The sequence below is a fragment of the Chiloscyllium plagiosum genome, unplaced genomic scaffold (genome assembly GCF_037043375.1).
Source record: "Chiloscyllium plagiosum isolate Xiang-an unplaced genomic scaffold, Cpla_swu_hap1 HiC_scaffold_33, whole genome shotgun sequence".
Lineage (NCBI taxonomy): Eukaryota > Metazoa > Chordata > Chondrichthyes > Orectolobiformes > Hemiscylliidae > Chiloscyllium > Chiloscyllium plagiosum.
In genome coordinates, this window is record NW_028270171.1 from 40,787,367 (window position 1) to 40,813,076 (window position 25,710).

Sequence of the window (25,710 nt, forward strand, 5' to 3'; positions counted from 1 at the left end):
TATCCTGGTTATGGGCCTCCGTTTAAGCTACTGCCGGTTTTGTACAGCACTGTTACACCTGCCCTCCTCACAACCCAGCTTTTACAAGTTCACTGGAGAGAGATTCCCTCCCCTGACACAAATTACCCTCGGTCAGATTCAGACACGGACTACTACCTCTCTGACATCAAATACCCACCACCTGATAGCCTCCCCCGTCCGGGATACTTTGCACTTCTTCAAAATGCTCTGAATAAAAGAAGGGCAAACTTTGGGAGAAAATCTGCTACACTGCCCACCCACAGCAGAACTACATAAAAAACACAGAAGCATGTCCGCAAAACATAGAAATCATGCCTGCCAACACACACAGAACACAGCCACAATGCCTCAGTTTTGGCCAAACAGGCGGATATAGAATCCAGATATTCTAATCTACTCCCAGACCAGATAATACACTTCTCAAACAGCTTTCACAGTACGCTGCTAGCCTCGATCATCTCTTCAGTCCTAATACCCGAAGCACAAGTTCGTTTCCCATATAAACCGAAGGCGCATAAACAAAGAGGCAGACTGAGAGACCCCGGAAGACTTTGCTCCCAGGAGGAGCACAATGGACAGAACTGAAAGCCAGGAAAATGATCATTTACATATACTGGTGCAGACAGGAAATACTCGAGAAGACATTCTCACCTATTCAAGGAGATGGCTGGAATATCCAGTCTCAATTACAAATTAATTATTACTGCCAGACGTTTGTTTAAATTCCATTCAGTTTATTCTTGTTTTAATCGCTATACAATTTTCACCACTGTACTGTTACTGCTTTACAATTGTCACCTTTGTGATGTACCCACATGAAATCTGTCTGCACCCACTACTCATGGGAGAATATTCTCGCAATCTGTGAGGAGAATCCATTTTTTGTGTCAGCCTGGTCAATTTCTTTTCCACAATGTCAATTTGCCAGCTTCGTATCTGGTCTCTGATCCATTGGAATGAATTTCTCTGACACCATGTGATCGTGAATTGCTTATGTTTTTACCCTGTTATCAGTCTCCCGTGTGGAATCTCGCTGAAACCCATATACAGTACATTATTTTCACTCCCCTCATTTAAAAATCTGATCACTTCCACAAAACATTTAATCGAATCTGTTAGACATCACCTCCTCGAACAAAACCATGCTGATTCCTTCATCAAATCTTGCCTGGACAAGTCGCAATTAATTCTCTCCTTCAGAGATTTCTACAAAAGTTTCCCGACCAATCCTGTGAGACTCACTTGGCTGTAATTCCCTGCTTTGTTTCTATCTGTCTTGTTAAAGAGTGGAACCTCATCAGTAGTCCCGCAGTCCTCGACCAACTCCCCTTTGGCCAAAGAGAATGGGAAACATTGGTCCGAACCCCTTAAATAGCTCTTTTTTCTCACAGAGCAACGTGAGATACAACTTCACCCTGAGCTGGGGATTTGTCCATTTTAAGACTCTCAAACCTCCAGTATTGTCTCAGTCCCTAGAATGAAACTGATCAAGAACCTCTCAGTGCATCTTCCTGCATTCTATACAGATGTCTTCCCACAACAGGACTGTTCGCGAGCTGGATGTGTAAAGTGATTCATCCAGTTATCCTGTTTACAACTATACAGAACTGCACTGTCACACTGGAGGGAACACATTCACGTATTTTAACTGGAAAAAGACGCAGTTTTCAGCCTTTGCGCCTATAAACCCTTTATCGCTGATACCCAACGGCACATTGTTACAGTGAGAAAGCGTTTGAGTGTTCTCTATCTGTAAAATAAACAGTCACTTGATTACACCTCCCGCGTGGACTCTAATCCGTTCACATCTGAAATGAGGGCTGTTTTTCTCTCTGCTGTTCATCACATCCAGGAGAGAACTGCGGCAGAAATGATTGCTGTCATCATTGACCTAAGAAGTTGATGCCGATGGCTCACCTTGTAATGGGAACTATCCACAAGAGAACTTTTCAACAGGAACACAGTTCTGTCTTCTGTGCAGGGGATCATTGCACAAGCACAGTATCAATCTTCTACCAGGTCATGCGCTGTCATTCTTCCTCGAACATTCACAGTATCCGACTCTAACCAGACCAAAACCAGATGGTGCTGGAAAAACTCAGCAGGTTTAGCAGCATCTAAAAAAAGAAATCAGAGATAACATTTCGATTCCAGTGACCATTCCGCAGAACTGACGATAGCTTGGAAAATGTTAGTCTATCTGCAGAAGATATAGTGGGGGTTGGAAGAGGGAAAGGAGTAAACGATAGGTGGGGAGAGAGTTCAAATAGAGAGAAGAACAGTTGGACAAAGGAGTGGATGATGATCTGGCTAGCAGGGTGAATAGTTGTTAATGGAGACTGCTAGTAGCGAACCATATGTAATGTGTTATGGCAGGCTAGGTGACAACAAGGCCTGGCGTGTGTGATGGGGGATAGGACATGGGAGAATTCAGGCCCTAAAAGAAATTAAATTGATATGGGGCCTGGAAGGCTGCAGAATCCCCAAATAGAAACTGAGGTGGTGTGCTTCCAGCATGCGCTGAGGTTCGCTGTAACTCTTCTTGAAGACAGAACTTGGGTGTTCTGCAGTGTGGTCACCCAGTCCAAACTTCATTTCCCAAAATAGTGGAAACCACATTGCTAGCAGTGACTGCAGTAGAGTGGATTGTGTGAAGTGCAGTTCATGTGTTGCTTCACTTGGAACGTGTGTTGCGCCATTGGAAACAGAGGAGAGAAGACGTCAATGACAGGTAACGAGAGACAAGAAGCAAAAGGAGATATTATTAGAGAAATCATGAGGACAAGAAACCTAACAAAAACGCACTTCACCTGAATGCTCGTCGCATTTGTAACATGGTTGAATAGCTTATGGCACAAATCAACACGAATGAAAATGTTTTAATTCACATGAGAGAGACACGGCAAAAGGATGGCCACGACTGCGAGTTAAATATCTAGGAGTACGAGATTACTTGGAAGGTCAGACAGCAGCGTAAAAAAAAGTTGGAGTCTCTCTGTTATACAAGGCCGACATCAGGGCAGAGTGAAGAGACACTATAAGTTGGATGGAGAATGAGTTTGAATTAATTTGCGTGGTAACTAGAAATTCTATGAAGAAAAAGTCACTGATAGGCCAGCAAATAATAACATCACATTGGTGAATGCAATAAACAAAGAAATAAGCAATACCTGTAAAAATGGGTCGGCTATTATCATTATGGATTTTAATTTGCATGTAGCTTGGTCGAAGTAGCTCAGTCACAGTATATTTGAGGAGGAGTTCTTTCAGTGTACCCGTGATTGTCTTCTTGAACAGTATGCAATGGAACCAACGAGAGAGAAAGCAATCCTCGATCTGTTCCTGTGTAATGGAACAGAAATAATTAATAATCTCATAGTTAGGGATCACAGTATGGCACTCTTGGAACGAGTGATCACAGTATAGCAGAACTTAGAATTCAGATGGGGAGTGTGCAGATAAAATCCAATACCAGGGTCCTGTGCATGTACAAGGGGCACAACAATAGAACGAAAGAGCACCTGGCTAAAGTAGACAAAGGTTATTTGGTGGAACAGATATCGAGCAGTGGAGGACTTCCTAAAAAGATTTTTTTGTACAAGTGCTCAGCAAAAGTATATACCTGTGAAAAGGAAGGACTGCAAGAAAAGGGGTAATCTGCCCTGCATGTCTTAGGAAATAAGGGAGGCGATCAAAGCGAAAGAGAAGGCATACCAAGTGGCCAAGAACAGCATGAAACTGAAAAGGTGGGAAAACATTAAAGATAAACATGAGGAAAAATAACTAGCAAAGATTACAAAGACGGATAGCAAATGTTTCTATAAAAATATAAAACGAAAAAAGGTGGCTAAAGTAAAGGTTGGTCCTTTTGTGGGTGAGAAAGGCACATTTACGTATGCGATGTGATGAAATGGTCAAGGCATTGAACAGGTACTTTGTGTCAGTCTTCACAGTGGAGGATGCGATTAACATGCCAGTAAGTGGCAAAGAGAGAAATGTAGGTGAAGACCTGGAAACAAACATGATGACGGAAGAGGTAGTGTTAGGCAAGCTAATGGAGCTGAGGGTGGACAAGTCTCCTGGCCGTGAGGGAATGCATCTCAGGGTATTGAAGGAGATGGTGGGAGAAACAGCAAGTGCACTAGTGGCAATTTTCAAATTCACTAGATGCGTGGCAGTGCCAGCAGATTGGAAAACAGCTGGTGTGACACCACTGTTTAAAAGGGAGGTGGATAAAAGATTGGGAATTATTGATCAGTTAGCTTAATTACTGCAGTGGGATGATGCTTGAGTGCATTATCAAGGAAGAAATAACAGGACATCTCGATAGAAATTAGACAGATGTAACGTAGGTTCATGAAGGTTCAAGCAGAGATATTATGTTGCAGCTGTACAAGGTGCTGGTGAGGCTATCCTTGGTTTACAGTGTGCACTTTTGGTCCCCTTACTTGAGACCGGATGTACGGGAATGGTTGGGGGAGGGGTGCAGAGGAGGTTCACTAGGTTGATTCCGGAGTTGAGGGGGTTGGCCTATGAAGAGAGACTGCGTAGATTAGGATTATTTTCTTTGGAATTTAGAAAAATGAGGAGCGAGTCTTACTGAAACATGAAACATTGAACGGAATAGATGAGAGAGAATTATAAAGGATGCTTCCACTTGTGGGTGAAACTCGGACAAAAGGGCATAGCCACAGGATTAGAGGGAGCAGAGTTAGGACTGAGTTCAGAAGGACCTTCTTCACCCAGACGGATGTTCAAATATGGAATACCTTGCCCAGCGAAGAAGTCGACGCTAGTTCACTATTTTTTAAGCAAAGAGCGATACTTCTTTTCAACAATAAAGGAAAAAAGGGATACAGTGGGAGGGCATGTAAGCGGATTTGAGTCTTTAGAAATATCAGCAATGATGTCATTAAATGGCGGAGTCGGCTTGAAGGGTCGGACAGCCTTCTCCTGCTCGGGTTTTTAGGTTCGATGCATTTATGTGTCACAAAAGCAGATATGCAGGGGGAAGACTACATGGGGCGTGTTGGGAGAGGTGTTGAGAGTGAAAACACAGTGCAAAGAGTTTCCTGTCGGGAATGGTCCCTGTGCTTGGTGGACAGGGACTGGAGAGGGATATAAGTCTGATGATGGCATCTCGCTAGAGGTGGTCGAAATTTTTTTTTAAAATCGATGTTCACTTGAATCACTACTGTAAATTCATTAGCCAACTTTTATAGGTGTGCAATTGAGAGCTTTATGTCTGGATGTATCACTACCTGGTATGGCATCTGTACCATTCAAGATCGGAGACGGTTACAGCGAGTGGTGAACTAGGCACAAACACAAAGGCCAACCTATTATATGTTTGCATATTACTGATACATATTTGCTACTTAACACTGCGATCTGCTTGTATTGATCGCAAGGTAAAGCTTTTCACTGTGCCTCAGTACAAGTGACAATAAATTCAATTCAATTCAATTGTGGAATGTCGACGAAATGGATTTTCGGAGCAGCTTGTGGTGGAGCCAAGTAGGGATCAGGCAGTACTGGATTTAGAGATGTGCAATGACGCAGACGTGACAAGGGAGCTAAAGATGAAGGAACCCTTAGGAAGTAGTGATGATAATATGATTGAATTTACTCTGCAATTTGAGAGGGAGAATATTCAATCAGAGGTAACCGTACTAAAGTTGAATGAAGGCTATTACAGAGGCATGAGGGAGTGGGGTGGTTGGATGAAATTGGTGGGGAGAGGAGACTAGCAAGAAAGGAGGAAAGTGGAAATGCAATGGCAGGACTGTCTGAGCGTAATTCAGCAGACACATCCGAGATACATCCTGTGAAAAATGAGGCATGGTGCATGGTGGATGAGGCAACCATGACTGACTGAGGAAGTCATTGATAGCATAAAAGCAAAAGAGAAAACATATAATAGAACGAAGGGCAGTGGATAATCAGAGGATTGGGAAGCTCACAAAGACCCACAAAGGGCAACAACAAAATAAATGAGGAGGGAGAAGATTAAATGTAAGCTAACTACTAACATAAAGAAAGACTGTAGTTGTTTCTTTATTCAAATAAACGCAAAACAGAGATAGAAGTGGACAATGGGCCACTGGAAAATGACACTTGACAGAAAAGAGTGGGGAACAAGGAAATGGTTGAGGAACTGAAAAAAATTATATTGTGCCGGTCTTCACAGTGGAAGACATGAGTTATACCCAAACATACAAGAGAATTGGGGAACAGATGTGAGTCTAGTGGCCTAAACTGAGAAAGTGCAAGAAACACTGAATGGCCTGAAGTTGGATAAATCATCTGGATCAGATGGAGTGCCCTGCAGGGATCTAAGGTAGAAAACTGAAGAAATAGTGGATACGTTAGTGGAGAGCTTTCTGGACTCGGTAGAATCAGGAAGGGTGCTGCAGGGCTGAAAAATCACAAACATGATAAGCTATTTTAAAAAGAAACAACACCGATGCTGCAAATTACAGACCAATCAGCCGAATCTTGGTTGTGGATAATACCCTGGAATCCATTGCGTTGGAAGAAATTTCTGAATACTTGGAAGTGCATGTTAAAATAAGGCAAAGTCAGCATGGGTTCAACAAGGGGAGGCTATGCTTGACAAATCTGCAAGAATTCCTCTTTGAGGAAATAACGAGGAAGGTAGACCAAGGAGAGCCATTGGATGTTATGTGTCTGGACTTTATGAAGGCCTTTGATATTTGCCACGCAGGAGGCTACTGAATAAGATAAGAGACCATGGTGTCAGAGGCAAGGTGCCTTTGCAGGACACAAAGCAGTGATTGGGAACAAAAGGATCCTTCTCAGGATAACAGCTGGTGACAACTGGCCTTCCTCAAGGCTGTATTGTGACCAAAACGTTTCATTTTCTCCATTAGCGATCTAGATAAAGTATCTGAGGGTAACGCGTGTCAATTTGCAGACAATGCAAAGGTCGGAGGACAGGTCGTATTGAGGAGGCGGGGATACTGCAGAAGGATATGGACATGTAGGGAGCGTCGGAAAATAAATGGCAGATGGAGCAAACTGTGGGAAGTGTGAGGTGATGCACTTTGGTAGGAAGAATAAAGATTCGGACTATTGTCTAAATGGGGCGAAAGTTCACATCTCTGGTGTGAAAAAATGCTTGGGAGTTTTAGCCCAGGATTCTCTCAAGATGAACTTGTAGGTTGAATCTGTAGTTTGGAAGACAATTGCAATGATGACATTTTTTGGGGAAAATTTGAATATAAAAGCAGGGATGCACTTCTGAGACTCTATAAGGGTCTGTTCAGACCACATCTGGATTACTGTGCGCACGTTTGGTCCTCAAATTTTAGGAAGGATGCAATGGTCCTGGAGTGTGCTCAGAGGTGATTCACGATTATGGTCCCAGGAATGAAAAGCTTGACACATAAGGAACGTTTGAGGAATCTGGGTATATACTCGACGATGTTTAGAAGGATAAGGGGAAATCTAATTGGTACTTATAGAATCGTGATTATCCTGGATAGAGTGGATGCTGTGAAGGTGGTTACATTTTTAGTAGAGACTAGAATGCAAAGGCACAGCCTTGGAGAAAAGGGAAGACATTTGAGAGCACTACTAAGAGACACGAATTCAGCCACAGAGTGGTGAATGTATGGGATTCATTGCCAGATAAGGCTGTGGAAGCTAGGTCTTTGATTACATGTAAGACTGAGATATGTAGCAGCGTGGTTTTCAAGGGGATCAAGGTTTTTGGTGCGAAAGCTTGAGAACTGGGTTTAGAAAGATATCTACCATGATTTAATGGCAGAGCATACTCACTGCGCTGAATGGTTTAATTTCTGCTCTATTGTCTTATGGACTTATGCATCGAATGACCTCCATCTGCAAGTTCCCCGCCAAGGGACGTGCCAGCCTGACTTGGAGCATTGTCAGCAAAGATCTGATTGAGTGCTGATCCAGACTTGATGGGCCAAATGGTCTATTTCTGCCCTCCATCTTCTATTTTATCATGTTTCTGAAAAAAAATGATTACTGCAATGACTAGACTTGTGGCCGGTCCTCTGACTCTTCTTTGAACAGGCAGTCGCTAAAGTTCCAGCGTCATTTCCCTGCTCTTATAATCCCACCTGCGGTCAAGAACGGAAAGTATCTCTTACCCCGCGAGACCACTTGATCCCTTCTACAATCACCTTCAAAAATTCGTGAATGCCTACTCGAATTTCTCTTTTATGACTGTAAACCACTCAGTGTTCACACGTTTATCATTGTTCCTCCCCAAATTCATTATCACACACTTCACTGGATTGAATTCCTTTCAGTACATTTTCTTGCTAATTGTTTCCAATCTCCCTGCAGTCTCCGGCTGTCTTCCTCATGGCTAACTACATGACTAATTGTTACAAGATTTGCAAACTGCTAAATGATGGCCACGACAAATAAGTATGAATTATTCACCTATATGAGAAAACAATGGAACTCTTAGAAGCCATGGTTCATAAGCTTGCAGAAGACAGCAGAATTGGAGACTGTAAGAAGGTGATCTCAGATTCCAGAAGGATCTTAATCCAATGCGTCTTTGGGCTGAAAAATGTCACATGGAGTTCAATCTGGATAAATGGAAGGTATTGCATTTTGCTACATCAAATAAGAGTAGGGCTGATACAATTAGTGATTGGGAGTTGCATCGTGTAGTGGAACACGGAGGCCAGGAATGCAAGTTCATAATTCTTTTTAGTTTGCTTCATATATTGACAGAATGGTTAAAAATCGTCATTTTGCCTTCGTTGCTCAGTCCATTTAGCGTAGGAGTTGGTATGTTATGTTGAAGTTGAATAGGACATTGTGTAAGGCCTCTTCTGGAATACTATGTCCAGTTTTTGCCGCCTAGTAATAGCAAGGAAATTATTCAGCTGGAGTAGGTTTAGAACAGTTATACCAGCGTTTGGCTAGTGGGGAAGGTTTGAGTTATAACGAAAGGCTGGATAGGCTGAGAATATTTTCACTCGAGCACTGGAGGTTGAAAGGCCACCTGATAGAAATTTATAAATTATTGAGAGTCCGGCTAGAGTTAAACTGTCTTTTCTCCAAGGAGGGGCACTTCAAGACGAGAGGGCAAATGTTTAAAGTGAAAAGCGGGATTTAAAATAAGACATGAGAGGCTTTTTTAAACAGAGGATGGTTGATGTGTGCAATTCACTTCCTGAGGCAGTGGTGAATGAAAGTATATTTACAATATTTACAGGATATTTGGATCAATAAATTAATTAGAAATTTTCAATGGGATTAACAAAAGCTATTCATTCATGCCAAATCCATTTTATATTGCCTCGAGGGAAGTTCAGAATCAACCACGATATTATTGATCTGGCGTCACATGCCAGCCAGACCAGATAAGTATGGCAGTTTCCTTCCCTATCAGGCATTAATGAATCAGATCTACAACAACTGATTCAACGTCATCATTAGACTCTGCAACTCTAGGTATTTATTGAAATAAAATTCCAGCATCTGCCATGCCAAGATTTGAACCCGTGTCCACAGAGTTATATCTGGACATTCATATTAACAATGCAGTAATAATATCACAATGGCATTATTAACCCTCAGCAGTTACAAGAGCCGTCAGATGCGACTCGTTTAGTTTGGCATTATGTTTTTATGAGCTTGTAGGACTGAAAGGCCTGTTTTCATGCTGTGTGAGTCTATGACTTTGACGCTATGAAACTGGCAGCTGGTTTGGATTAACAGTAGCGTTGACAGTTTAATTGATCTCCTTCTGGGATATGTAATCTTGCTGGTAAATCTGGAGGTTCTTCTGCTCATTGTGCTCGTCCCACACACGGGACTGTTGAATAGTCTGTCCCCAGTTTGACTGAGTAGATGAGTTTCCACTTCAGTAGGTAATTGAATCCCGCATTGCCCTGGTTTCTCTGTGATATCGATGTCCTTGTATCGACACAGGGTGAACGATATGGTTCAAATCATGTCCAGGCAGACGCAAGTCCCGATGTCTATGTTGTGAATATGTCTTTATTCTTCCCGATACACCTACAGGGTGTGGATGTCGCTGGTTAGGACAGCATTTGTTGTTTATCCTGATTCGCTGCTGTCTCGCTGCACGAGAGACATGGATTCGATCCCAAACTCGTGTGACTGTGTGCAGTTTGCACATTCTCTCTTTGCTTGTTTCCTCCCACAGTCTGAAGGTGTGCAGGTAACTGGGATCAGCCATGGGAAATGAAGGGGAACGGAATAGGCATGGAGTGTGCGTCTGATAGGAAGTGCTTCGGAGTGATGGTGTCGACTGGAAGGGCCGAATGACCTGCATTCCCACACGGTCGTCATTGTCGGATTAAGGGTCTTGTATGTTGTTCAGGTCCTGGAGTCACAAGTAGGCAGGATTGGGTAAAGATGGTAGCATCCTCTACATAAGGGACATGCATGAATGGGATTGCAGGAAATTAAAGGCATGTTCTCTGTTCCTGAGGTCAGGCTTCCATTCCAGGTTTTATTCGTCGAACTTTAACATTACCAGTTCCGTGTGTGAGTCCCCAAGGATGACTAGTTTATTATAAAACCACAACACCACCTTCTCCAGGTTTCAGTATTTATTGGGAACAAGAAGCTGATTCTGAGCTGATGCGAGCAAAGGCAGATGCGACTGCCAATGTCAAAAACACTGATCCAAACAGAAAAATGAAATTTCGAACCTTGCCACCCCAAAGGTAAAGGCTCCACACACTTTAGATGCGCCAATCGGCTGTCTCAGCAATATGGACTGTTTGTGGTTATAATATTACAAATGGGGGAAAGTATTCCCTTCCAGGAGCTGTCCCAAACTTTTGACCAGGAGCTGTCCCAAACTCGGAAATGCATGCGCCTCTCTCTCGTCATTCCATCCCAATTTCCAATTGGATCTTCGTGGCTGCTTTACGGAGTTTGTCTGATTCTGGGTCTGGAACTGGGACTATGTGTGATTGCATGCAGCAGTTGGTACTGCCTTGTGTGGCCGATGTTCAACTATAATGCTATTGAAACATACGTTTCAACAATATTCTGCACTCTCCCAAGAGTTTGGAGTGTTTCATTAATTCCATTCTCCCGTACTCTGATTCATGGAATCTCCACAGCCTCTGGGGTCGCTAAAGTTAAAGATTCGGTTCATTCTGCGTTCCCACATGCCTGTCGCTAAGTCCTGATATTGTACATTATTCCTGACATTTCCTCTGCTACCATACTGTTTGCAGCTTACAAGCGTAGTCTGTTGAATGCTGCAACAGTTTAGTAGTTCGTATTCTGCGTTGTGATTGCAGTGACCTAGAATCCACATCATGGCGGTCAGTTCTCTCAAAGTTTTACTTTTGGTGAAACATGGGAAGAAATTAATCGTTTTTACATGATAATATTCTCCGAGGTGATGATCTGTTTTCCATCGAACTTTGTTCTCTGATATTTCTGCGTTTCATGTATCAGGATTTAAACCCAAATGTTCTCGAAGATGTCTCTCCCTCGCTCTCTCCCGAGCTATCTTTTCCGTCCCTCGTCCCATTTGACTGAGGCATTGCACAATCTAACATACACTTTCACGTTGATACCATCCAGTCTGTGCCATTGCACTCACTGTTGCTGGATGACCATGCCCCAATCTCTTCATTGGCACCTTCAAATCTTTCGATCCGTTTGGATATCGTGGCTGTGAGGTCAATTCTCTTTTAGCAGCTTTTACTGACATGGACCAGAGATTATTGGATCGTGAAGCTCAATAAAAGGGCATAGGGAATAACTGGGGAAAAGAGACTCTTTTGGAAAAGATCCCCCATGAGGGCTTTCTGCGATAGCCTAGTGGTCTTATTGCTGGATTGTTAACACAGTAAAGCCAGGTAATGTTCTGTGGAGACGGGTTGGATTCCCACCACACCACGACGATGGTAATATGTGAATGGAATAAATGGCTAGAATTAAGAATACGTTGTCTGAAAAACCCATCTGTTTTACTGACGTCCTTGAGGGAAGGAAACTACCGTTCTTATCTGGTCTGGCGTTCACGTGACTCCAAACCGGAAGGCAATAAATGCTGCAGAGCTACCCCCGATGCTGTTACAGAATGGAAATATGTTCATTCGGCTCATTGCTAGAATTCTCCAGGGATGAGTTCGCAGTGGGAAAGCTGCAGGAGAGATTCACTTGGATAGTATTTGGGCAGAAGAGTTTCAGTCATGAAGGGTGACAGGACAAACTGGGGTTGTTTGCCACCGTGCAGAGGAGTTTGTGAGAGGTATAGATAAGGTAGACTGAAGAAGCGTTTACCATCGACGGAAAGAACGATCACAGGGGGCCAGAAATTTGATGAGAGAGACAGAAAGGTTTTAGTAGATGTGTAGAAAAGCGGTATAGGCCGAAGGGTGTTCGAATTTGGAACACACTGTCTGTAAGGGTCAGAGAGGCAGCAACCCTTATAACCTGAAAGAATATTCAGATGTGAATATGTTCTGCAAATACCTGTAAGGCTATGGGCTAAACCATTCGGGTGGTTAAGCTGTTATTTTTGACAAATGCAACCACAACGGGCTGAAGTGTCTCCTTTGAAACTGTTGTCCTCGGTAGTATAGTGGTTAGTGTCGCCATATGTTATGTGGGAGATCGGAGCTCAATTCCTCGCTGGGACACGGTAAATGTTTTAAAACTGTCGCTCCGTTTCCAAGTGCGGGTTATTAATGTCTGTCCTTCCATTCTCCATGGGACATTTCGCAGGAAGGTCAGTGCTGTCTGAATCAGCGTGGGGAAGGATTGCAGCTCCAGGCGAGAGAGAGTGTCAGTGAAAGTGCAAACACGTGACTTCTGCAACCTGTACCTTGTGTCTGTATTGGAATCTAAACCATTTAATAGAAAGAAGAAGGAAGCTGAAGAAGAAACAGGGTAAACCAATTCAGATGTGAGCGCAGAAACATTTTCTGCAGCATCATGAGGAAAACTGACAAACGACTCTGAGAAAGAGTTTGTCTTTCAGAATTGTTAGTTCACAGAAATATTTTTGTTCCACTTAAGCCCTTAAGAAATTGAATAACAATTTACCTAAAGATTTGAAATGTTAGAACACACCAGGCTATGAGTCACGTGATGGAAACTGTGTTTCCAAGCCAGATGTTTGATGACTGATAATGATACAATAGGCTGAAGGGCCTCTCGCCATGCTCTAAAAAACTCAAAAACTGTCATTTTTCGACTGGACAAAATAGGCAAAAACAAAGTCATCAGGAAAGGTTCCAAGCATTGCATATGGCTTCCTTGGTGCGAAAGTGCTGAAATTCAGCTGTCTCATTGCTATTTCCCAATTTGATTTCCAGTCAGGGAAAAATTATGTGCTGTTGCTTATGAAAATTTTAAATTGAACATGAGTTCCTGACATTACAAAATAGCAAAGGTCGCAGTTCTCTCAGAGTCAGTGAGAATTTCATATCGGAGATGAAATCAAATGGGAAGAAACGCTGAAATCAGTTGCCTTTGCCTGCTCAGACTCAGTACTACAAAAATGATCCTTACTGAAGCATACAGGTTTTTTTCAAGGATTTAATAAGTTGGATGCAGAAAGTTTGGTTCTGTGACCAGAGCACCTCATATCGAATGACTTGGACATGCCGGTTTTGGACTGGGGTATGCAAATTTGAAAATCACACAACACCAGGTTATAGTCCAACAGGCTTAATTGGCAGTACTAGCTTTCGGAGCGCTGCTCACTCATCAGGTGATTGTGGAGTACACAGTTGTAAGTCACAGAATTTGTAGCATAAGTTTACAGTGTGATGTAACTGAAATTATACATTGAAAAATACCTTGATTGTTTGGTAAGTCTCCGATCTGTTAGAATGACCATGTTAGCTTCACTTCTGTCATATGTAAAGTGCAAAACTTGTTATTTTAAAGTTTCATTCTCAGGTGAAATTTAACAACTGGTGTCTGCCCCCGTGTTCTGCTGTCTGTTCCATAATGTTCAAAGTGATTCTAACTTATAAACATGAGTTACCAGAGACTTCCATGGATTCATGCAGTTTTTGAGCAAAGTACACTGTAACTCTGCAAGTACAAATTCACCCCAGAAACGTGTGTGTGTGTGTATGTGGAGGTGGGTTTCTGTTTGTAGATAGGGCAATGGGATCGCCTGTACTGTGACATGAACCCAAGTACCCGGCTGAGGCCATTCCCATGGGTTCTGACTTTAGCTATCAGCCTCTGCGTGGGCACTTTTAGCTGCTGCCTGTTCCAAAGCCCGCCCTGGAGGATTGACACCCGAAGGTCCGAGGTCGAATGTCCTGGACCACTGAAGTGCTCTCCACCTGGGAAGGGGCATACCTGTCAGCTGATTGATGTGCAGTGCCCATTCCGTTGCTGTAGCCTCTGCTCGGTTTCACCAATGCACCATGCCTTAAAGCATCCTTGCCTGCAGCGTGTTGTTTTTTTTTTCAGATTAGCGTCAGTCTAAACATTATGGCACGGACACAGCACACAGGGACTAACATTGTCAACAATTTATCTCTGATGACACTAATTGGTAAAGTTCACCTGAGAATGTAATTGTTAAAAGAAAGTTTTTCGATTTACATAAGAAAAAAGTGAACCTAACATAGTCATTCTAACAGATGGAAGATTTAACAAACAATCAAGGTATTTTTCAAAGTATAATTTCAGTGACATTACACTATAACTTTTTGCTATGAATTCTGTATCTTACAACTGTGTACTCCACAGCCACCTGATGAAGGAACAGCTTTCTAAAAGCCATTGCTTCCATTAAACCTGTTGGACTATGACCTGGTGTTGTGTGATTTTTAACTTTGTATTACAATGCGGATCCCACAATTAAAATAGAGATGAAGAAGCATTTATTCTCTCAGACAGTTCTGTATCAGTGGACTTTCTTTTAGCAGAAGGTTGTAGAGGAAGTGTCATTAGGTGTAATGAGGCTGAGATCTGCAGATCGTCAAACAGCAAAGACATCAAGCGTTTTGGGGAAAGGCAAGAAAGTGCAGTTCAAGGTTATCAGATCAGATATGAAACCATTCAATAGCGGAGCAGACTTCATGGTCTGAATGGTGTTCCTAAAATTGTTGGCCTTAATATGAAGCTGCAAGCCGACCTGAGTAAAACGTGCCAAGTTTTTAAAAAAAGCGTGGTCCCCCGGAACACTGAACCGACGTGAAATGTACAAAGAACAACACACAAAGGGCAGACAATATTGGATAATTGATCCGTAGTGATCAGTATACCAAGGTAAACAGCAAAACCGACATTCAGTATCTACATTGAACCTGGCTCCACGAGGCATTTTGTTAACTCTCACAAACCACTATTCCCCTTCCGTTTTCCTGACGCCCCCTCCGTTCTTGTTTTAACTGATTGAACGTCAGGCAATTGCAGATGACATTGCTGATGTGGAACCGTAGCATATAGAACATAGAACATTACAGCGCAGTACAGGCCCTTCGGCCCTCGATGTTGCGAATCCCCGTCATACTAATCTGAAGTCCATCCCATATACACTATTCCATGTACGTCCATATGCCTCTCCAATGATGACTTTAATGTACTTAATCTTGGCAAAACTACTACCGTTGCAGGCAAAGCATTCCATACCCTAACTACTCTCTGAGTAAAGAAACTACCTCTGACATCTGTCTTATACCCATCTCCCCTCACTTTAAAGTTGTGTCCCCTCGTGTTTGCCGTCCCCATAATTGGAACAAGGCTCTCCCTGTCCACCCTATCTAACCCTCTGATTATCTTGTATGTTTCCATTAAGTCATCTCTCAATCTTCTTCTCTCTAACGAGAGCAGCCTCAAGGCCCTCAGTCTTTCCTCGTAAGGCATTCCTTTCATCCCAGGCAACATCCTAGAAAATCTCCTCTGCACCCTTTCCAAAGCTTCAACATCCTTCCTATAATGCGGTGACCAGAACTGTTCACAATACTCCAAATGTGGCCGTACCAGAATTGTGTATAGCTGCAGCATAACCTCCTGATTCAGGAACTCAATCCCTCTATTAATAAAGGCCAAATCACTGTATGCCTTCTTCACAACCCTGTCAATCTGGGTGGCAACTTTCAGGGATTTGTGTACACGGACACCGAGATCTCTCTGTTCATCTGCACTCCCAAGAATCTTATTATTAGCCCAGTACTTTGCATTCTGATTACTCCGTCCAAAGTGTATCACCTCACACTTGTCCACATTAAACTCCATTTGCCACCTCTCAGCCCAACTCTGCAGCCTATCTATGTCTCTCTGCAACCTACTACAGCCTTCGTCACTATCCACAACTCCACCGACCGTAGTGTCGTCCTCAAATTTACTAATCCACCCTTCTAAGCCCTCATCCAGGTCATTTATAAAAATGACAAACAGCAGTGGACCCAACACCGACCCTTGCGGAACGCCGCTAGTAACTGGACACCAAGATGAACATGGAGGAGAAGGTGAGGACTGCAGATGCTGGAGATCAGAGCTGAAAATATGTTGGTGGAAAAGCGCAGCAGGTCAGGCAGCATCCAAGGAACAGGAGAATCGACGTTTCGGGCATAAGCTCTTCCTGAAGAAGGGCTTATGCCCGAAACGTCGATTCTCCTGTTCCTTGGATGCTGCCTGACCTGCTGCGCTTTTCCAGCAACACATTTTCAGCTCAACCAAGATGAACATGTTACATCAACTACAACCCTCTGTTTTCTTTCAGAGGGTCAATTACTGAATCAAACTGCTATGTCTCTCACAATCCCATTCCTCCGCATTTTGTACAATAGCCTACTGTGGGGAACCTTATCGAATGCCTTGCTGAAATCCATGTACACCACATCAACCTGTTTACTCTCATCTACTGTTTGGCCACTTTGTCAAAAAACTCAATAAGATTCTTTGGGCACGACCTACCCTTTACAAAACCGTGCTGACTGTCCCTGATCAGATTATTATTTTTTAGATGATTATAAATCCATTCTCTTATAACCTTTTCCAACGCTTTACCAACAAATGAAGTGAGACTCACTGGTCTGTAATTACCAGGGTTGTCTCTACTACCCTGCTTGAACAAGGGGACCACATTTGCTATCATCCAGTCCTCAGGCACTATTCCTGTAGACGATGACTTCTAGATCAATGCCACAGCCTCGGCAAACTCTTCCCTTGCTTCCCAGAGGATCCTAGGATAGATCCCAACCGGCCCGGAGGAATTATCTATTTTCACACACTGCAGTATTTCTAATACCTCTTCCTTGTGAACTTCGATCTCTTCTAGTCTAGATGCAAGTATCTCTGCATCTTCCTCGCCAACATTTTCATTTTCTATAGTGAATACTGTCGAAGAATTTACTGTTTCCCCATGTCTCCTCTGACTCCACACACAACTTCCACTATTATTCTTGATTGGCCCTAATTTAACTCTCGTCATTCTTTTATTCTTGACATACCTATGGAAAGCCTCAGGGTTAACCCTGATCCTATCCGCCAACAACTTCTCATGTCTCCTCCTGGCTCTCATGTCTCCTCTTGGCTCTTCTGAGCTCTCTTTTTAGGTCATGCACGGAAACGATTCTGTCTGCTGCGCAACATCATTCTGCTTCGAAAGATCAGGCAGTATTTCATATTGATTACTGCAAACGTTAACATTTAACAAGCCATTACAGTTAAAGCATTGAATCCTCATCACTATACTACCAGGGAAGATTTCTGTTAACACCACCCTGGACACCATGAGATTCGTCATTCTATACTCCCATCCTTCTGTGCATGACCTCTCGGCTCTATTCCGGTCTTGTTGGTTGGTTTACAATGCTGAGGCTATCCAATCATCTTTGCATTTCAGTTTCTAATGTACGAGACCTTCTCTCTGAGCTGGCAATGTGCTGGCTCAGTGGTGATAACACTGGCCTTGTAAACTAGAAAAGTGCTTGAAATAGACCACTCTTGTTTTTCATTCCAAGAACTTGAGCAAAACCGATTGGAAGGACAGGAAATAGCGGGCGTGAGCAATGATCAATTCTGACAGCAAAAACGAGGTGAGGCAGTACAAACTACAGATTGAAGGGGAAACAATGGGCAAGGAACACTGGTGCTGGAGGGGCTGAATGCTTCCTTTCATTGCTGTAACCAGACACTGGTGTTGAAGTCTAAAATGGGACAATATGAGCCAAGTCCGTGAAATCTTACTTTCTGCTTGTTTTCTCCCGAGGATTGTGTCACTCTTGGGGAAATGTGTCTGCATGCTTCAGCCTGTGGGTAAAAATGGGGTTCAGTTACACGGCTGAATGTGAATACATTTTCCCATCTCAAACTTTAATCCCATTTGTTGTGTTTTACGAGATTCAAACTTTCCAGAGAAATTAGCATTCAGATGAACACGTGAAACGTCAGAGCTTACAAGGTTACAGACCAAGTGCTGGGAGATGAGATGAAGGGACCCATTTCTGTGCTGTAAATACTCGATAATTCAATCATTTTTGACGGGAAACATATCTGCTTGACATAATTCCAAAAACTGTGTTCTGAAGAAACGGTGCAACTGCTTCTGCCCTCATCCCTGGTGGTCTAATGGTTAGTATTCAGCGCTTTAACTGAGTGGCCTGGGTTTCATTACCGTTCAGGAAATCAGGACTTCTTGTTCCTGATGCAGAGAGCGCAGCTCTACCAGGATTCTGTTTCATGCCTTAGATCACTCAATACCCCAGCTCTTCAAAGAAGGGAAAAGTGCCTTCCCTCTCTCTGCACAGTCGGACAGTTAATCCTTCATTCTCCTCTGATTCGACTTCCCAAAGAGTTTCAATATACTGTAAAAACTGAGTCTCAGGTATTTCTTTTCTGTGCTTTTCATACATAGGAGCTGCAGCGATTGTATGCGTTGGTTTCTGAAAACGAAACGTACCTATGAGCAATGTATTGGGCTATTCCAGAATTGCCTTCTCTGAAGCGCTGGGACATGACTGGTGTTCTCTATGATATGGAAGTGCCAGTGTTTAAGTTGAGTAGACAAAGTTAAAAATTCCACAATATCAGGGCATAGTCCACCAGGTTTATTTGGAAGCCCGAGCTTCCAGAGAGCCACTCCTTCATCAGGTGGGTATTTTTCTGCAGAAAATTGGCGTGTATGTCAATATGCGCGATATTTTGGAAGATCATCTGGACTTTAACCGACCGTTCGTGGTGTCGATGGTACCCATGACTTGGAGGTGTTGGTGTTGGACTGGGGTGGCCAAATTTAAAAATCACTGAAAGCCATTTTAGATTCCAACAGTTGACAAATACCTGATGAAGAAGCAGTGCATGGAACACTGATGCTTCCAAATACGCCTGTTCGATACAATCTGGTGCTGTGTGATTTTTACTCTGATTGTTCTTGGTAATGTTTAAATGATAGAAGGCAGTGAAAGAATTTTCGTTCGTGGGGATGAAAATTTCAAATATTATCCACCTCAGCGGAACAAAAATGATTAGTTTGAATGTGTGATGAATCTCCACAATGCGCTAGCGCCAAGTAAAAGTCGAACTTTCAGCTGCCTGATCCGTAGCCAGCTATACGAATGGTTGTACCACTGGCCAGGTGCACAGCTGAAATTTTACACGCTGTAGAGCTGTATGCTAACAAGGACATGAGCAATGTCACAAGGTGAACAAAGATAATCACCATCATTGATTCACTTCAAATTGTCCTCAAAAAACGACCATTCACAATCTGATCAGCCAATCAATGAGGTCCTTGGCCTCCTCCATCGCCAGTCACTGGCCACACGACGCTTGGAGGAAGAGCGCCTCATCTTCCGCCTAGGTACCCTCCAACCACACGGGATGAATGTAGATTTCTCCAGCTTCCTCATTTCCCCTCCCCCACCTTATCTCAGTCCCAACCCCCAGATTCAGCACCGCCCTCTTGACCTGCCATCTTCTTCCCGATCTCTCTGCCCCACCCCCTCTCCAGCCTATCACCCTCACTCTCACCTCCTTCCACCTATCATATTAACAGCGCCCTCCCCCAAATTCCCTCCACTCTACTTTTTTTACCTCAGCCCACTTGGCACGCCAGCCTCATTCCTGAAGAAGGGCTTATGCCTGAAACGTCGATTCTCCTGTTCCTTGGATGCTGCTTGACCTGCTGGGTTTTTCCAGCAACACATTTTCAGCTTCCCACATCTTGTGTTTATCTGTGCCTTATGTGCAGCCTTCATCAATGGCGAGAGCAACGGGCGAGGGAGACACCAATGCGTAAGTCTCTCCGTGCCCATGCACGGCACCAACATCGGCAGTTCTCCACTGTGCATTTACAGGTAGTTCTCGGTGCCCCTACACCCATGCCCTGCCCCTTTTGAAATATCTCCATTGTTTTGTGCTGTCTCTCTGTGCTCTTCTCACCAAGATGAATCACTTCTACTCAACCTGCTCCAGATTTCATCTGACAAAACAGTCATTAAGAATCCCACTGCATCAACATACATTTCGCATCTCTCATTATTTGGTTTTCCTGGATCTCTTTCATACAATAAAAGGTCACAGCAGCTAGACTTGAAAAATAAAATTGCGTTCCTTTTCATTATCCCAATGCGATCTACATTTCAATGCAGTTTAGACAACTGGCTCAAAGTATTCTTTGAGATTTTATAGTAGCGTCGATGCATACAAACTGACATTGGAGTTCCAATTTCAATAAAACAGCTGTGAGCGTACAAAAATAGCAACATTAAAAACAGCGACGAGAGTGGGACTCGAACCCACGCACGCAGAGCACAATGGATTAGCAGTCCATCGCCTTAACCTCTCAGCCACCTCGTCCCATGTACCCGGGCGCCAATGACCTTATTAATAAGTGAATTGCGTAAATTATGCAGAAGAGCAGATATTTCTCCCTGGTGTTGGTGAAATGATAAATAGGACAGTACGGTTCTAAGACTATGGTCTGACCTCTGGGTTGTGGGGCAAGCGCATTCCCACTGTGACACTCTGCTCACAGTGGTCTGAACAAAAATGAAGAAAAGACTATGTAACAAGGTCTGTTGAATTCTGTGAAGATTTGAAGTCAACGGAATGAAGAACCCGAGAAAGCAGGTGTGTTCTTTCAAGAAAGAGTTGGATAGAGCTCATAAGGATAGTGGACTCCAGGGTTATGGGGATAAGGCAAGAACAGGATACTGATTGAGGATGATCAGCCATAATCATAATGAATGGTAGTGCTGGCTCGAAGGGCAGAATGGCCTACTCCTGCACCTATTGCCTATTAAATTGCCTGTGAGGAATTGTTTTCCAGACTGGACGAGAGTGCATAGTGCTCAATGTCATTATTCGGAACACCTTTCTCCTGCTCAGATATTTTTGACACGCACTTGTGTACAGGCCAGACAATTTCAAAATCCTAAATTAGGCTAAACTGACAATTGAATTCAACAATGCAAAAACCTTGATCTGTATCATTTTCCTGTGCCGTGCGACACCAAGTCACTGTATGATCACAGCAACAGAGTGAGCAAGTGTCAGAAGGAAAATGAGTGCAGTGCCAGAACGCATGCTGGGAGCAACAGTTGACACACGGGGAAGTGCATTTCCCACAACAGAAAAAATTCCCAAACAGCAGACTGTGGTGGAAGAATTCAGAGGGGGTTTACACTTTGGAATTTGATGCCAGAGACACAATAGGGATCTGTCATTGAGTCTGTTAAAGATGAAGATTTTAAGATTTCTACAGATGAAAAACAAAATAAAATGTTCATTGGTTAGTGAAGGCAAATGTTGAAATTGTATATTTCAACAACCTGCCCATCTTTGCAATGAATAGCTCACTACTTTCCTCACTCGGAGTCAGAACCACTGGACAAGATGATCGTCTTATCCCCGTTACTAGCCATGGAATCAGAGAAACTCGGTTTCCCAAGCGTTAAGGTACAACCAGGAATGTGGAGGTAAGCATTAGTGTGTTGCTCCTGTGCTGCAGGTGACCAGTGCACAGTATCTCTGTTCCAGTATATTGGGCTGTGCTGTCCCGAAGTTTTAAGTTTGAGCCTCACATGGAGCAGCTTCAATTTGTCATCGTGTTGAGGGGTGCGGATAGAAGGTGATATTGAGCAAAGCCAAGTTTATGGGAAAATACCCGAGATTGTGGATTGAGAAACGACCTTTTCTGGATAATGAATCCTTGATCAACAAACATACTGCAAGTATCTAAAACGTGTAGAGACATGTGTGGAGAGAGAGCCAAAGGCGATTTTTCAGTAGGTAGATAACGTTTCCCATGTGCACTGTGTTAAATTCCGGGAAAATAGATGTTGAACTGGTTTCATGCTACACAGTTTGTTACAAACTCACAAAGGTTATTGCAATAATAAAAAAAAAATCACATAAGACCGTTTGAATATTGTATTGAATTGAATTTTGTTCTGAGCATATTTCATCTTCAATGGCGTGCTGCAGAGAAGTACAGAGGGTTAACAACACAAAAGGACAGAGTCTTCTTGGTGCATTTCTTGGGTGGAGTTAAGAATGTACGAAATATACATAACATCATGTGAATGTGGTCAAATCTTTAAAGTAGGTGTTGTGTCTCCAAGTGACGATTCAATTCCTACTCATTAGGATATAGTCTCTCGGCAGTTATTTTAAGACATCATCTCCATTTGCAGAGTTTCACCTTGAATAATACGCCACACCTTACCAATCCATGAACTTTTTATACTCAATCTTAATCAGTTGTATGTGTTCATGAAATGTCTTTGTGTCTGAAGTCAACCAAATTCGAAATTGTTACGCAACCGCACTGACTTTCTCTCAATGGTAAATTCCCTCCTTGTATGTTTGTTCGTGTATCTTTTAAAACACTGTGAAATCAGCTTCTACGCTTTATTTCTGGAAATATGTTCACGATTTAACTAACTCTATTGAGTGGAAGAAACTCTCATCCAAACTTTTCTTAATCATTCACTGATGGTTTTGAAGCTCTAACTAAAGTTATTGATTCACTCGAAAAGGGTATTTCCCCATTTCGTCATTCAAACCTCGAGTTATGTGAAAATCTCATTCGTTTTCTTCAAACTTGCGTGTTTCTGCTCCAGCAGTTCCAGATCTCGTGAATAAATTCCTTCATTCTTTCTATCATCCCGTTTGTATCCTTTCTGATATTTTTATGTCTCAGTAAACAACGTCACTTCACTTTCTAATATCTTGTTATCCAGGAAACAGCGTCTGTGCCCTTTCTAACCTCTTGACATGTTTTTGGTAAAGAAAGAGGACAAGGATTACACACAATGGTCCCACTGAGGGTGATCTACAGATTCTACAGTTACATTGTGAACTCTTTGCTTTTTAAATATGACGTCACTATGCATAAACTCAAATAAGGTAAATTATTATCTATCCAGTTCATGAACATCGTCTCCGTGGAGACGAAAATTATCTATCACTCCCTTTATTCTTCCACGAAATGTTCAAAAGGTTTGGAAGGCCAACATCTCTAACTCCACGTGCCCTGAGTGAGTCTTAACTATTTCTAAAGGAGACTGAAGTTCAAATACTTAATAGTGTTCTCCAGTCATTCCAGTGCAGATTGGTTCTGGACAGTAAATGCCCAAAGGCCACCGTGGATCTGAAATCAACAGTTTTCACATAGTAATTGTCGTAGCTCTTGTGCATCGTATGTCGGTGTTCGTGTTCAATTTGTTCATAATTTCATGGGCTCCTGTAATGAATTCTACTGAATGATTAATTTGTGAATGGAGACATTCCCTTCACCACTCATTCGAAACTCCATGGAACATTGAATAATTTTACTCATATGCTTCCAGAGGACAGTCCTACCATTACTGGTATAAATCAGTGAACATTCCGGACGTATCCTCGAAGGCAAAGATTTCCTTCTCCAGTTTAGCGGATCATTACAGCACTGAATCCCATGTATGCGTTCATTAAAACCAAAACAGTTGCAGCAAGACTTTAAAACAAAGATTTTGCAATCTGCTTGCATTGGTTGTCCCAATCATTACATTCCACATTGTGGTATGTTTGTGGATGAAAGCACTTTCTGAATCTTGAGCAATTACATTTCAATTTTGTCAAAACATTGTCATTCGCTGTTCTCTCTTTCCCTTTCAGTTTCCCATTTAATATCCCGTATTTTCTCAGTTTATCTTACGTTTTCAACAATTTCAATCAATCTCGCTCCTGATTACCAATCCGAGAGAATGCCACAATTATATGCAGTGCAGCTGTAGGGCGCGGTGAACAAGTGGAAAGGCATTGATCACGTGAACCAAATAAAAGTAGCGGGCTGGTGGAATCTGGCCGTTCCATTGCAGTGATATTGAAAACATTTCACGTAATCTTCAGCCAAACCATATTGGCAGAATATAAGAAAACATAAACGAAAAAATTGCCGGTGTTGCAAATCAAACAAAAACAGACATTGCTGGAAAATTTCAGGACGTCTGGCAGCATCTGTGGAGAGACGGACCCAGTGGATGTGAAACGTTAACTGTGATCCATCTGCACAGATGCTGCCAGCTCACCTGTGATTTTACTGCAATTTCTGATTTTGTTTCAGAGAAGATTTTGTCACAGTTCATGAGAACAGTGTTCTCGAGAATCAAACAGACAGCATGGACCTGATAGTGTGAAATGAGACAGTAATAATGAATGAGTAGAGCGTGTTGTACTGGAAAAGCACAGCAGGTCAGGCAACACCCGAGGAGCAAGAGAATGGACGACTTAGGCATAATCCATTCATCAGGAATTAGGCTTGTGAGTCGGGCAGAGTGACAAAGCTAAAGCCAGGTGCCAACTTGCAGGCACCTCCTCCTACTGACCCCGATCATGACCTCTCCTCCCATCACCAAACCATCATCTCTCAGACCATCCACAATTTCATCACCTCTGGACATCGCCCATCCACAACCTCCAACCTCATTGTCCATGAACCGTGCACTACCGGATTCTACCTCCTTCCTACGTTTCAGAAACCTGACTTCCCCAGTCGACCTATTGTCTCAGCCTGCGCCTGTCCCATCCGAATAATCTCTTCATACCTCGTCACAATCCTATCTCCCCAGTCCAGACAATGTCCATTTATATTCGTGACACCCCTATGCACTTCACCTCCTCCACGAATTTCGTTTCCCTGGCCCCCAACGCGTCATCTTCACCATGGACATCCCGTCGCTGTACAAATTCATCTGCTGTGACAGAAGCCTGCAAGCCTTCCATTTCTTAATCTCACACCATCCCAACCAGTACCTTTCCACGGACATCCTCATCCACCTGACTGAACTAGTCCTCAAAATCAACAATTTATCTTTCCAATTTTCCCACTTCCTCCATCGAAACGGGTAGCCATGGGCATCCGCATAGGACCTAGCTATGCCTGCCTGTTTGTCAGATATGCGAAACTGTCCATCTTTCGCAGTTACACAGGCACCACCCTCCACCTGTTCCTCCGCTTCATTGATGAATGTATTGGCGCCACTTGGTGCTCCAACGAGAAGGTTCAATAACTCACCAACTTTCCCAATACCTTCCACCCCGACCTCAAGTTTATCCGGATAATCTTGGCAACTTCCCTCGCCTTCCTGGACCTCTCCATCACCGTCTCTGCCGACTGACTAATCACAGACATATACTACAAGCCCACCGACTCCCATAGGTATCTAGACGACATCTCCTCCCACGCTATCTCGTGAAAAAACGACATTCCTTATTCCC

The 25,710-nt window shown here is 43.0% G+C and overlaps 1 non-coding gene across 1 annotated transcript; it reads right to left on the minus strand.

The window, feature by feature from the left end:
* Positions 1–20,723: 20,723 nt before the first annotated feature.
* Positions 20,724–20,805, minus strand: trnas-gcu (transfer RNA serine (anticodon GCU)). The gene has a single exon. It is a non-coding gene; the product is annotated as a tRNA-Ser (tRNA).
* Between the last annotated feature and the right edge of the window lie 4,905 nt (positions 20,806–25,710).